Source organism: Aythya fuligula, chromosome 17, assembly GCF_009819795.1.
Source record: "Aythya fuligula isolate bAytFul2 chromosome 17, bAytFul2.pri, whole genome shotgun sequence".
NCBI classification, from domain to species: domain Eukaryota; kingdom Metazoa; phylum Chordata; class Aves; order Anseriformes; family Anatidae; genus Aythya; species Aythya fuligula.
The window spans coordinates 10665159-10678724 of record NC_045575.1 but is presented as its reverse complement, the minus strand read 5'-3'; positions in this window follow the sequence as shown (position 1 = coordinate 10678724).

Genomic DNA, 13566 nt, shown 5'->3' with positions numbered 1-13566 from the left:
AAAAGGATGTGGAGAAAACTGGGATGAAATCCCAAAAACGTATATCTGAATGAGGCAAGGTTCGGAAAGTATGACATGCAATGAAAGGCTTCTAGAATGTAGTCTCTATAGTTCACTGAGGAGAAGCTGAGAGCAGGCTGTGACGAAAGCTGCAACATTTTTTGTGTCCATTTTCGCTTGGAGTGAAACCAAATTTTAAAACTTGACATCTTTCATGAAATGGATCTTCTGCTCTCTGAGCTGTTCTCATCACAGCACCCCTAAAAGCTAATGAATCCTGTGCTAAGAGTAACATAAAACTGAACTTTAACTGGGGATTGATCGCATTTCTTTCTAGGTAAATCACTTGCTGGTGCGTGCAGCTACAGAATTACACACCCTGATGTCAGGAACAATTTCTGCCTGCACCCAAAGAGGCCAAGTGGCTGAGCAGTGGTTAGAGAAAACGAGGACTAAGCTGGGAGCACCCTGGGCTCGAATCCCCCCAAAGTCCCTGCCCAACATTTTGAACCTGAGCAAGTCGTTTAGCCCCCTCAGCCCCCAGCCCAGCTGTAGAACTGTGCAAAAATTGAGATCTTGCTGTAGGCAGATGTTGTATCTCAGCTGAGCTTGGTAAATACACATTGCTAAAAAATAACTCAATGAAAGCACCTGCTGGGGAATGCAGGCAAGTGGATGGATGGAGGCTGTCGCAAATATTGTAAATTCACACTATTCACATGGATTCCTAGGGAGAAAAGAGGGGAGGCTTCTCCCCGGTGATCAGTTTATCCCAGTAGCATCCCCAGCATCCACATCCCAGTGATTGCACCCCCAGTGCTGCCAGCAGCTGGATTTGGCTTTCAAGGCCTGGTGGCCTGGGCAGTGCCCTGCCACAGGGAGAGGGGGCGGAGGGCAGGTACTGCCTTGCCACCCTCTGCTTTGGAGCAGGCCAGCGAGCCCCGCCACTGGAAAGCCCTCTGTTTCGGCTCATATTTATTTGTACACTTGTTTTTCTTGTTTGGTGAATATTGCCGGTCAATATTTAGTCATTGCTGTGGAAACAGCAAGATGCATACAAAGGGAAAGGGAAAAAAAAAAAAAAAAAAGAGGAAAGAAAACAGCATTTTAAGGCCCAACCAATTTGGCTGTACTTGCCCCTTTGACTCAGGAATGTGAGCTTGTTTTGCCTGTGAGCCTGCAAAGGGAAACAGGAATTGGAAAGGGAAGTGGTACCAAACTGTTTACGTGAAACTGTGGGCAAGAACAGGAGCCAGGACGTCTGGGAATCCCATCAGGCATCCTCCGTGTGCACGCAGCTCCCTCCAGGCAGGGAACAGCAGCCCAGCAGAGCGACCCAGGGCCAGTGCTGCAGCAGAGCCGTGGTGCTTCCAACCACCTCCCCTGCTCTGCGGGGCTTACGGGATAGTCTGCCCATCGCCGGGAGCAGTTCCTCTCCTGATGCCTGTGCCTGGAGGGGCTGGATTGGAGCTGAGGGTGGGCGGTGAGGACCAGAGATGTGTAGAACGAACAGGGATGTGAGGCTCGCTGTGCTGGGTGTGGAAGAATGCCCTGCTCTCACTCACAGAGGCATCGCCTCCGCTTTTGGGTGGGTGATACCTGCAGCGGTGAGCTGGTGTAATTCAAAGGCTTCCTTGGTTAGATGCTAGAGGCCAACATAGAGGAGCTGTGACTGTTAACATCAGTTTATGAGGCTGCCCTGCCCTGCTGCTATGCACATGATGCTCGTGGGCTGTGCATCTCCTGGCAGTGTTTCCAGCTGCCCAAGGGATCTGCCCACCCACCAACGAGGCAATACAGCTTTGGGCACCTGGTCCCCCTGTTTGCATGCAGCTCGACTGGAAATGCAGTGCTAACAAAGACAGTTCTCTAAAGACTTCTGCTAAGAAGACCTATAAAACACTGGTGACAAATGAAGTTGCAGTGAGTAATACAAAAAAAATTGCCCAGCATTTTTTAAACTTTATTGCTGCTGATAATATATACCTGCTGCATAATAAAACCTAAATGACATTGGGGAAATACTGGATTTTAATTACAAGGAAGGACATGGGAAAATTCCATAAGTTTTATGTTTGAGTTATATTCGATTTGAAAAAAAGAAAAAAAAAAGAAAGACAATGCAGTGGATATGATTTCCTAAGAATATGATTTGCTTCACGTATACCAACAAGTTAGGAGAGATCCCCTTGTCTCTGATGTTTAACGTGGAAGGGGGATGCCTCTGGAGGAAGATCTGGAGGAAGAGCTGTCAATACAGCGAAGAGTAGTTATTATCTGTTGCACTTGGCAGTGGGTACATCCTGAACAAAGATACAGGGATGTGCATGCAGAGACCTGAGACAAAGCCTAACCTGAAGGGAAGGTCAGCTTGTGCTGCCAGGTAGGGCTGCAGGGGCTGTTCTGCTCAGGCTCCAGCCTTTCCGTACAACACTACTCGTTGTCGAGAAATGCCGAGTCTCGGCAAAACCCTGCAGAAAGGGGAGACCGCAACACCCCCTAGGCTTTGGCAACAGTTGCAGAAAATGTGTGTGTGTGCATTTAGATCCTTGATTGCAAAAGAAAAATGGCATTAAGCTGGCACAAAAAAGGAATTTTATACCTGTCAGTTTCTGCACAGGTCTGTAAATGGCAGAAACTTTCAACATCTGCCAGAAAAGCATCAGGGTTCCCAGACACAAAGCCAGAGAGATGATATATTTAGAACAAATATAAGAATTTGATTTTGATTTCACTACAGTCACTCTGGATGTAAAAGCTGAGTAACTTTGCAGAGACCCGATACAATCACAATGTCAATAGCCCTTGGTACTCAGAGCCATATCTGACATCTCTGTACTCAAACCAGCCTGTAGCTTATAAGCACCAACATAAGACTCTTTAGGAGATGCATCTAAAAGCTGCACTGATTTATAGTCACTGATGGTTGTGAAGGGGCTGATTTGACCTCTCCTGCAGGATCTAGAGCACTGGCACTGGAGACCAAGTGTCATTAAGCACAAGGCAAAGGTGATGTGTAGCTCTGCCCTCTCCATGGGAGTGCTCCCAGCCTGGTACCACGATGGTATTTGTGCGTTTTCTGCCTTCCCACATGGCAGGGGCTAGCCTCTGTGTTAGGGCTAGCTGTGGGATGCGAACCCCAGTCACCACCACAGCTGGCCTCTGGGCTCCAGCCCAGCAGTGCAGGAGGGCTCTGCTGAGAGGCGTTGGGGTGGCCTGGTGCAGAGGGGGAAGGCACAAAACCCCCTGCAGGTGTGTGGTGTGATGCCCTTTACCTGAGCCTCACCGTGGATCTAGTTCTAGTACCTCAGGACTGGCCTGAATCCTGAAGCCCTTCCATAATTCTACATGTCAGCAGCTGCAGATGATCTCTCCGTAGGTGCCAAGCCACTTACAGGTGCTTCCAGGCTTTGGACCCGTGCTGCTGGGTGCCAGCTCAAAGGAGATCTGCGGGCCGGGCTCCAGACCGCTATGGAGGGCTGCCTTCACCAGGAGTGCTCCTCCCCGTGGCTCTCCACTTGCCATGAAGAAACTGCAGAGAGCAGCTTCTGGCTTCTGTGCCACGTTCCCAACAAGACCAACGCTGTCCTTTCTCGGAGAGGGTGTGTAACTTGTGCCAGGGCTGCACTGTGAATGTTGAGTACATGCAGTGCCTTTTGAATCACAGGAAGCATGTAGGCTTTGGAGATTATCAGCCCATTATTAACATTTCAGAAAAATATAAAGTGGTTTCCGCTTTATCTGTTTACTCTGTGGCTGATAAAATATTACCATTTTTCAGCCTCCACTGAATAATCCCTGGTCCCCATATTCCCAGACAATATGGTGTGTGGCTTAAACAGATCACCCCAAATGAAGCTGTTTCTCTTGGCTACTGTCACGCAGGAAGCTGGTGAGAAAAAGGTTGTTTGCACAGGATTTAAGCATTTTGAAAAAAAAAAAGTAATATGAAAATGTGATGCTGAGGAAAACATCAGGCAAGTAGTAAAAGTGCTTTGCTTGTGCGCAGCTGTTTCCTGGCCATTTCTTTCTATTGCAGGGGCACTTGGTTTACAGGAAATTCCAGCTCACACACAATGCCAGCCTCCCCAGAAGACGGGCTCTGGGCTCAGCTGCACCGATCTGCTTTGTGCAAATGGTGGTGCAGGGGATTTCACCACCTGCACGCCCACGGGCAGCAGGGACTGTTTGGATTTGATCCTAAATTGCTTGTAGGAAATAGTAGTAAATTCTCCTCCATCTGTTTTCTAGTGGGGCTGTTAATTCCCATGGTTAGCTTTGAAATGACCTGCCCAGATTAGGTGCCGGTCCAGGTATAACGTAGCACCCGAGCTCTCTGGGCAGGTGGGTGGCTCTGTGCTTGTGCTGTGCATGAACGAGTCCTGCATTTTGGTGGCAGCTCCAGTGGGAAGAAGCAGAACGGCACATCTATGAGCTGACGTACCTTCATGGGCCACAGATCTCAGACATCAGCTTGTCTGTGCATCCCGAATTTGTACCAAGTTTAGGGGAGCTGAGAAATGTGTGATTCCTACCAGCTTCTGGGCTGTTTTTTGACGTTTAGAACGGTGACAACGGTAGGTGGGTGGAAACTCCAGCGAGGCCAGATGAATGTAAATGCTTCCTATCTTCTGTTGGATAGAAACCCGAACACAATCCAAGCCCTGGTATGGCTCTGAGGGAGAAATCCCGTGGCAGATCCAGCCATGTTCACTTCTCATCCGGAGGTGCTGGGAGCGAGACAAGTGCAAGCAGGATTAGCTGGAGTTCCCATTCTGCTGAGTTGGCAGAAAGCCTCGTAGCAGCAGATGCAGGGGGATTGAGATGATAAATGGACTTTGGAAAGCAACCCAAACATGTACATACAAATTAGTATTTAACATACAGTTGCTATTTGCAAATTATCCCCTTGTGATTCTGCTCTTGAATAAGAGCAAATGTGTTAGCTGAGCAAACAGGAGCGCAGGGCGCTGCAGAAATGCACCCATCCTCGGCCCCCCGCCCTGCACACACAGCACAGCCACACGAGCCACCCCTGGGAGCTCTTCTCCCAGCAGCAGGAGCCACGTGCGCCTGCCTCGCGAGCCACCAGCCCGTGTTGGGGTGAGGTGCAGGGGGCTGACGGCAGGTCCCACCGCCGGCACGCTGGTGGCAGGGCGGCAGGCGGCCAGGTGCTTTGCCAGCTGCGCTGGCGGCAGACGAGCTGGGTTGCTAGCCCAGCTTTTTAATGGGAAGTGAAGTCATGGCAACACATGAATCATAACTAATTTGACACCAAGAGGAACAAGCCATGGTGGCTCAACACCTGAGCACCCGCCTCGACATCCGGAGTGACACAGCGGGCTTGACGCAGCAGGCCGCGCTCTGACATGTGTTGCCAACCCTCCAAAACCCCGTAACTCCTCCAAACCTCAACAGCCAAATCCAGATCTTCCCAGCCTGGCCCCAAAGCCCTGGTGCTCAGAGCCTGCACTGCCACCGGACCTCTGTAGGGAGCAGGGCAGAGGGGAGGAAAGCACGGATGGGCAGCACAGCGAGCTGAAGCACCGGGAAGGTGCTGTACCTCAGCGGCACGGTTCCTGCAGGCCAGGTCTTTCCCAAACGCAAAAAGAGGGAAAGGATTTTCATTTCAAAATAGTTTCCATGCCCTTTGGAGGGAGAAGCCAGAGGTAGAGCCAAGCAGCTGCTACCACATGATTTAAGGAGATAAGAAGAAGCAGCAAGAGGGAGAGAGTGGGATTTATGGCATCAACCCTAAAAATAGCTGTTTAGAGAAGGTCTAAGCCTGGCAAAGCCTCACTGGGAGTAGCCCCATATGCGATTGCTCAGCTCAGCGGACAGCATCTAGGTGGGGAAGATTCGGCTTTGAAGTTTCTCTTCCTCAGGAAGTTGCCCCACTTCAGGTCCCAGTTTACGACTAAGTTCCAAGTGGTGCTGCCCCTGGTGCAGGTGTCCCCAGGAGACAGGCACACCGAAACCCAGCTGTCAACACGGGAGCTCACACGGGTTATAAAAAGAAAGTTCAGCTGAAGCCAAGCTAGCTTCCTCTTCGAGCATCTCTGAGCGGGGACGTGACTTGCCCAAGCAGGCTGGGGGCAGACAGCGGCGTGGAGAGGGGCTCTCCAGGCTGCATCTGCAGCCGAACCCGAATCACATGCCCAGGTTGGCAGCTGGGCCAAGAAAGATCCCCTGCGTGTTGAGTCTAGTCCTCGGCAGCCGCAGACAACCATGCCGTATAATCCACTTAACTTCCTTAACTACTGCGCATCCCTTCGAACCTACCAGGAGCCTTCAGCCCCTCTCCCGTCTGCTCTTGTCTTTTTTGCTTCCACGCCAAAACAAAAGTCCCACTGAATACACACCTGACACCCCACCAGGAAAAGCTGGCAGCTCCAGGGAAAGAAATGTAAAGCGAAACCCTAGTGTGAGTGAGATCAATAGTGTCAGAAAGGTGTCGGCTCTTCTGCTGGAGATGAGCTGCACAGGTACGTTTTGTGATATGCTGTGGTGAGAAGTGCGCCTCCATCAAGTGTCTGGTTTGGAAGTTACTAGGAAGCCGATCTGCTGCCCAAGAAGAAATATCCTCCTGTATTTCCAGGTAGGGAAAAAAATATCTATTTTCCGCTAAAAGGGCATAACCATTAAATTTTTGATCCACCTCCCGTATGATCGCCTCTGTCTCTCCCCCCCCTCCCCATGCTGAGCTCCCTGTGACCCCAGGCTGTGCCCTGAGCTGGCCTGGCCCTGCAGCCACATCCCCGCAGCTCAGCTGGAGCCGGCGGGCGCGTGCCGGGCATCGCTGGGCGCCTCGTCCTGCCAGCCTGCAGCCACCGGAGGCGTGCTCGCAATGCTGGCTTTGCTCAGACTGTCCACATGCTGTTTCTAATAAAACCTGATCCCGATCCTTTTGACGCAGACGACAGGAACTGGCCCTGGTTTCAGTCACCCTGCCGGGGAGCGCGCGCTTACGATAACACTGTGGGACTGCAGAGAGGGAATCAGGAAGCAATAAATCAACTGCGCTGAGTTATGACATTGGTGACAAAGGAACGGTTTCTCCTCCAGCAAGCCCTGCTGAAGGTACGTGGTCTTTGAAGGCACTGTAGGGGCTGGGCTGGCAGGCCCCATGGCAGAGCAAGGGGTGTTTATTTGTCCTGTGCGCACTCCAGCAACAAGCAGCACTGCTGCGCACGTTTACACACACGCCTAATGAATAGGATCAATAAAACCGAAGGATTCATACCTCAGTAGCACTTTGTGTCCCCACTGAAAGTCTGCCTGCTGCTACACTAGGATTATACAGCCTCCTCATAGGAACTGGCTGGTCCCGAAACAGGGATGATGGATGAGGAAGGGAGGCAGCCGTGCAGGAAGCAGTGGGAAGATGCTCCTGGTCAGCCGGCAGCTTGCTGGTTCAGCGGGGCACTCACTGCTCCCCCTGCCCCTCTGCCATCACTCACACCAGGGCAGTATCTGATTTTCAAGTATATTCAGTATTATTGGAGTGCTAAATCCCGGGATGGAGACAGGAGGAGAGAGCCACTGGGAAGCCAGAACCAGAGCCCTGACAAGGTACAGCTGGTAGAAACTAGCCCAGAGGAGCCGCAAGGCTGCTGCTTGGACAGACAAAACCCTCCCTGAGCTCCAAGGCCACCTTGCACAACCCATCCAACAAGCACCATCAGTCACTACAGCCCCTCAGCCCTTCCAGGAGGGCAGCATTGTGACAGGGGAACTGGGAGTCCAGGGTGCCAGGTGTTTTTCCTACTCCATTGCTCTCCTGCTCCAAGCTAGAAGCAGGATGCCCGCTCAGTGCTGCCGGCCACCAGCGCCTCACCCACACAAGATGTCCTCAACCAGAAGGAAGAATCTGGCTGGAAAGCTGCAGCAGGCAGCCACGGTGGCCTGGCTGGTTGGCCTGCACACAGGCACAGAGCTGCGTGGCTTCTAGGAACAAAGTGTAGTGAGCTCAGGGTGATTTCCTCCGCGCTGCCCTTACTGGAAAGCAGACGGGTCTGGGCCGATCTCACAGCAGCACCGAGCCCGTGTGCCCCAGGCCGGGTTGTGCAGAGCACGGCTGCCTCCGCAGGCAAAGGCCGGGGTAATCCCCTGTGTGTCCAGCTCTGTAGGGGCTCCAAAACAAATAAGAAAGCACACATCTCGAACTCTGGGCTTGTAAAAATGTCATGTCGCCCTGTTTACACGAGATTCCTCTGTGATATTTGCTCAGACAGAAGGTAAAGTCACAGCAGAGGAGCAAACAAGAACGGAGAAGGAAGTCACACAGAGGTGAGCATTAGGGAGAACGGGGGCAGTATGGCCATGCCACCTCCCTCCCTCTCCCGTGCATCCAGGTATTTGCAGCTGAGGAGAGCAACCCGTTAACAACCGCTGGGAGTTCTCTCGTGGAAAGGCTCAGACACCTAACGGGCCTTGGCTGCACGGCCCCGTCCTGCACCCTTCTGCCTGCCTCCCCCTGACAAAGCTGTGGGCCTCGGCAGATATGACGGAGACTCTTCTGCCCCTGGGGGTTGCCCCTTCCCTCCCGTCTGCTCCACAGACAGTAGGTGATGAATTGAGTCCATCTGACACCTCAGAGCAAAGTCGGAGGTGACGTGAGCCCGGTGTGGGTTACACTCGGGGTGCGTGTTGGTCAGGAAACAGGTGGACATGTGGCAAAGCTGCCATTTGGCACTCCTCGGGTATGCGGCGTGTGAGTGACCCCTGGCAGCATCCTGCTGGAGTCCTGGGAGGGCGCGGAGACGGCTGCAGGTGGAGGGCTGAGGGCTGAGGGCACCGCGCTTCATGGCCTCTGGCTCCGTGCTCTTCCTGTGCTGCAGGGCGGTGTGGGAGGGCTCGTGGCACCCACCCAATGCCGAACCCAGCGAGATACCCTCACAGCAGCTGCTTCCTGGCTGCCTTATCCCAGCGTGTCAGTGATACCATCCATGGCTTTGTCTTCAACACGAAAGGATGAGAGTCAAGGTGTGGGGGGACTGGGGGAACAGCCCTGCGCCTTGGAGCAGTGCCGGGTTTCCCAAGGTTTGCTGAGATCTGTACGCGCAGAGCCAGCCCCTTGGCTATCACACTGACGTGGTTCACAGCTCCAGAGTGCAAAGCCCCTTCAGCTGTTGGGGCTTCAGGAGACTTCAGCCCTCTGGAAAAAAGAATTTAAATGCTGCTAATCCAGAGAAAGCGGGAGCTGGGGGGGTGTCTTTTCCCTAACCCCCGATCTGAAGGTGTTTGCTCCCCGTGCTGCCTGCCAGCCCCACGCAGGCTGCAGGACCCGCCGGTCCTCCTCCAGCCCCTTGTCAGCAGGTTGGTCCATCACTCAGCCTTCAGCGCCCTGCCACCTTGCTCAAGCTGCATGTTTTCACACCCGCAGAACTGCTCCCAGCAAAATATTTGAACAGCTCCTTCTCAAAACACCAGGAGATTAATATTGGGCACGTGCAGCACTGTGAAGACATCTCTCCTGGCGCGAGGAGTGCGCTGAGTCCCACTCTGCTGGTAGGCACCTTTTTATTTCTGCATGGCCAGGCCATGGCAGCCACCCTGGTGCACGCCAGCATCAGCCTGGCCGTGGGCTCGGGCTGGTGGCTGTCACCTCTCTCGGAAATGCCACTGTCAGGCAAAGCTGCCCTCCGCGTTGTACCAGCCTGGCAGTGCTGCGCTGGGTGGTACAGGTGCAGAGCAGAGCTGGGAGCTGCGCCCTGCCCCTGTCCTGTACTTCCAGGAGATGAACTGGGACTCTTCTGACCTCACACCACGGGTATCTGTAAGCTTGAATGGTCCTCTGGCCAAGTGGGTAGCAGTGAAACTCGGCAATCCCTTGGCATGCCCAACACCATCTGTTTTTTTTTTTTTCCTTCCATTGTCATTTAATAAAATATAAAGACTCTCCAGTAGCCATGGGTGCCTTCTCAGCATGCATGGCTCTCTCTGGAGCTCTGCCAGGGGCAGGGGCTGGGGCCCCTCCATAGGACAGGGTGAGTCTCAGGCAGTGGTGCTTGCTGGGCTGTGCATTCAGAGCTACCCACTTCTCCCTCAGGCCCTAGGTGGGCTGTCAGCACAAGCATTTTTGAGCTCAAAGGTAAGAAAATAACTTCTATGTGACAACCTAACCCTTACATTTCTTCAGTCTCTTACTCTGCTCCCACAATTGCTTCTATCCCTCTTCTCCTGCCTCCTACTTTCCATTCTCGTCCATCTCCATCCCTGTGAGCTGCCTCTTCTCTTTGCCATGCTTGTCCTTGCAGCAGCTGCCACCTCTCCCCAGCATTAGTGCAGCCCCTTTTCCATTGCACTTTTGCCAGCGGGGGAACCCTGAGCTGATACAGGTGTGTGCAGCGTACGGAGAGGTCCCGCTCAGCAGAGCTGTGTCCCGTCCCCAGGGTCAGGCAGGATCGGTGCTGGTGCATCTGCAGCCTGCGGTGAGACAGCGACTCCTTGCAACCACGAAGGTTAGAAACTTCCTTGAAAAAAAGAAAAAGGAAAACTGCCACTCGGGAGAACTCAGGACTGCATAAATACCTCGGCTGGATGGGACCTGTCCCACTGCCTCTGTGCCTGCACCTCTGGCTTCACAGGCTCGGACTGGATCAGTCCCAGTAAGGGACGGGAGGCTCTGGGAGCTGCACACGCCTGTCTGCAGCCTGCTCTGTCTGTCTTCCAGCTCTTCGCTCCCTCCTTCTGTCTTTTCCTTTCTGAGGGTGTTGATGTTGGATCAAGAAACACTTCTGATCAGCTTGTAATAAATGAAGCACAGTATTTTAGCTCCAAGATACTTTGGAGAGACTCACGCAAGGCTAGAATTTGGCTTTCATTCCGAAAGCCAGGCTGCAGAAAAAAGCCCTTTGAGATCACTTTATTATTACCTGGGTTACTTTTTCCCACCCTTTGGCAGGAGGCTGCAGCGCCAGAAAGTGTCAATTTACTCTTGCTATTGGGCCAAGAACATCCCTGGTACAAATTTATTGCTCTTAATAGGGCTGGGCCTTTAATTCCTAGCACATACCTGTGAAGAATTTTGGCTTGTCACTGAGGAGCAGGAATTATTTTCCTCTCTGCAGGTAGAGGCAGGTCTCCCTTTGGCTGAGGGCTCTGCACATCCCGAGAGAAGCATTACTGCAGCGCTCCCTTAAAGGAGATTTGAAAACTCCATAAGCACCTGCCCGTGCTGAAAGCCAGCAGCAGTGTGGCTACTGTTCAGCACAAGGGATTTTTTTCTTATTCCTTCCCCCTTTTTTATTGCTCTGCTACCAGTTCAAGCGCTACTGTGGGATCAATCCACTCCCGGTCCCCTGAGGAATCCCCCAGCGGAGTGAAAGGCTCGTACACGGAAGACGGGGCGCTTTTGCTGTTGAGGTCACTAACAGCTGAAGCTAGGACTAAGGTTTCACAGCAGATTTTATGACTTCTTCCAATTTGTAAAGGGATCTGGCCTGCATGCTGGTCACACTCAGCTGGCTGGGGTTTCTGCCGTGCTTCTCGACACACGGCGCTGACGTCCTCACTGCTGCAAATCTGCCGGTGGCTCCCGCTCACGGACTGGGGAAGGGGCAGCCAGGAAAGGCAGCCCACGGACAGCACTTCCCTGAGACAGGCCTGCTGGGAACGGGAAGGAGCCTGCCTCCCGTGAGCTGACTCGGTGTCTGTTCGACAAATCTCTGCTGAACACAGCTCACAAGAACACCTGTCCCGCAATCAGACAAGCAAAAACCAGGCTTCATGAAAGCAAAAGGCAGGGATGAGCGCACTGCAAACACGTGCCAAAAGTCTGGCCAGCCTGTTGGTGTGCCGCCTGGCACCCCACCAGCATCCCCGACCACGCAGCCCAGGGGAGATGAAGAGATGGCCCCAAGAAGGTGCCCTTTGCAACCCAGAGGTCAGCCAGGCTGGGCCAGCAGCTCCGCTCCCAGCTCTGGGAGGCAAAATCGTGACCGCTGCAGGAAGCGGCGGTGCCAGCGGGTGCCACTGCCCGCTCACATCCCCACCAGCTGCACTCACGAGCTGGGAGCACCAGCACTGCAGGCGGGGGCTGAGCGTGGGTGGCAAAGAGGCGTGGTGCCCTCTGGTTCTTCCCTATCCCCATCCCGGTCCGGCTGGGGATGTCCTGCCTGGTTGTTTCATCCTGCGCGGACGCTCCCTGCATTTTGTCAGGACAGGTTCTGCTCTCCAAATTCTCTCCTGAACATTCCCCACGCTCCGTGAATTCACACCTGCACAGCCTGGGTGGGACAGGGCCACTTTGCAGAGCCGATGGAGGAGCACCAATGAGAGCTCCCTGCTCTCTGCTCACCCCACTGCGCATGGGGAAAGCTGTGTGCGGCTGCAGCATTTGTACTCCTGATCCCAGCTTGCAGTGGGTTTCCTTTTGGTATCTTTCCCAGTAACACCAGTAACTTCCCCCTTCCCCGTGAGGCTGTTACCCTGTGAAAGCCCCATCAACAGCACATGGTGGTTTGCAAACTTACGTGAAAGATGGGATTTTGTTTCAGTTGTTCGCATTACTGAGATGTGAACGAGAGCTGCAGATAATCAGCCGGCGCTTTTCCTCTGCAAGGAACAAAAACCAGGCTCTGTGATCAAAAATCCTCTTTGGATTTCAGCTAATGGGTGCCCCTGGCTTGATCAGATCTACAAAGGAGGATTTGTGATGGTTGGAAAAGCCCAAGTAAGAACATCTGTGAGAATGGAAAACAAAGAAAATTCCAATGTCTGCCTTTACCTCCCTACCAACCGCCCTGGTCATTACGGGACATTTGTGAGTAGGTGTAATAAAAAGGGTCTCTGTTCCTGCAAACTGAAATGATGCTTACAACAGACCTTATCATCCCGGGGAGGGGGCTTGGCAGATCTGTCCCTTTCTCTACAAATCCATTTCTGCTTTTGGTGCCTTTGTGAGTCTCATGATGTTTCCTGTACATCTGAGAGTCAGCACAGAAACTCAACAAACCATTTGCCTGAAGCCTTCATTTCATGGGTACTAATGTGGGCTGAAGTCTCCAGACAGATAAGGTTGCAGAGGTTAAATAGCCAGTTACAGTACGTAAAGTTTTTATCCGCTCTGCCTAGATGAAGCTTTTCCCTCGTTTTAAATGTCCTTTAAGTGTTTTAAGTTTTTGTCTTTATGAAGAAGAGAAAGAGGACTGCAGTCACATCCCAGCTCTACTATACAATCCTAGTTTTATGGCAGTAACGTACAAAATCCTTCCTACTTTTCAGACAAACACCTGCATTTCCCTTCTGCAGCAGTGAGCGACACTGCTCAGCCTGCTCGGCAGTCTGTCCGGCCCAACGCGCTGCCACGTGCCCTGCCTGCCTTCCTCCTCTGCTCATTCCAGATTAGGGGCTTCCCAAATGCTGCTTCTCTAATTGATGTTATTCATTACGTGGTGCACTTTGATTAAAAGGATTACTAATTGGCATTAGAAAGTGATTTTATTCTCTGGTCTGTCAGATGCACAATTCTGGGAACAAGGTGAGCGAGGCAAGGTACCCGAGCTGCTGCACGCTTTGTGCCAGTGGGTGGCTGTGGATGTCCCCTGAGAAGTGCACTGCACT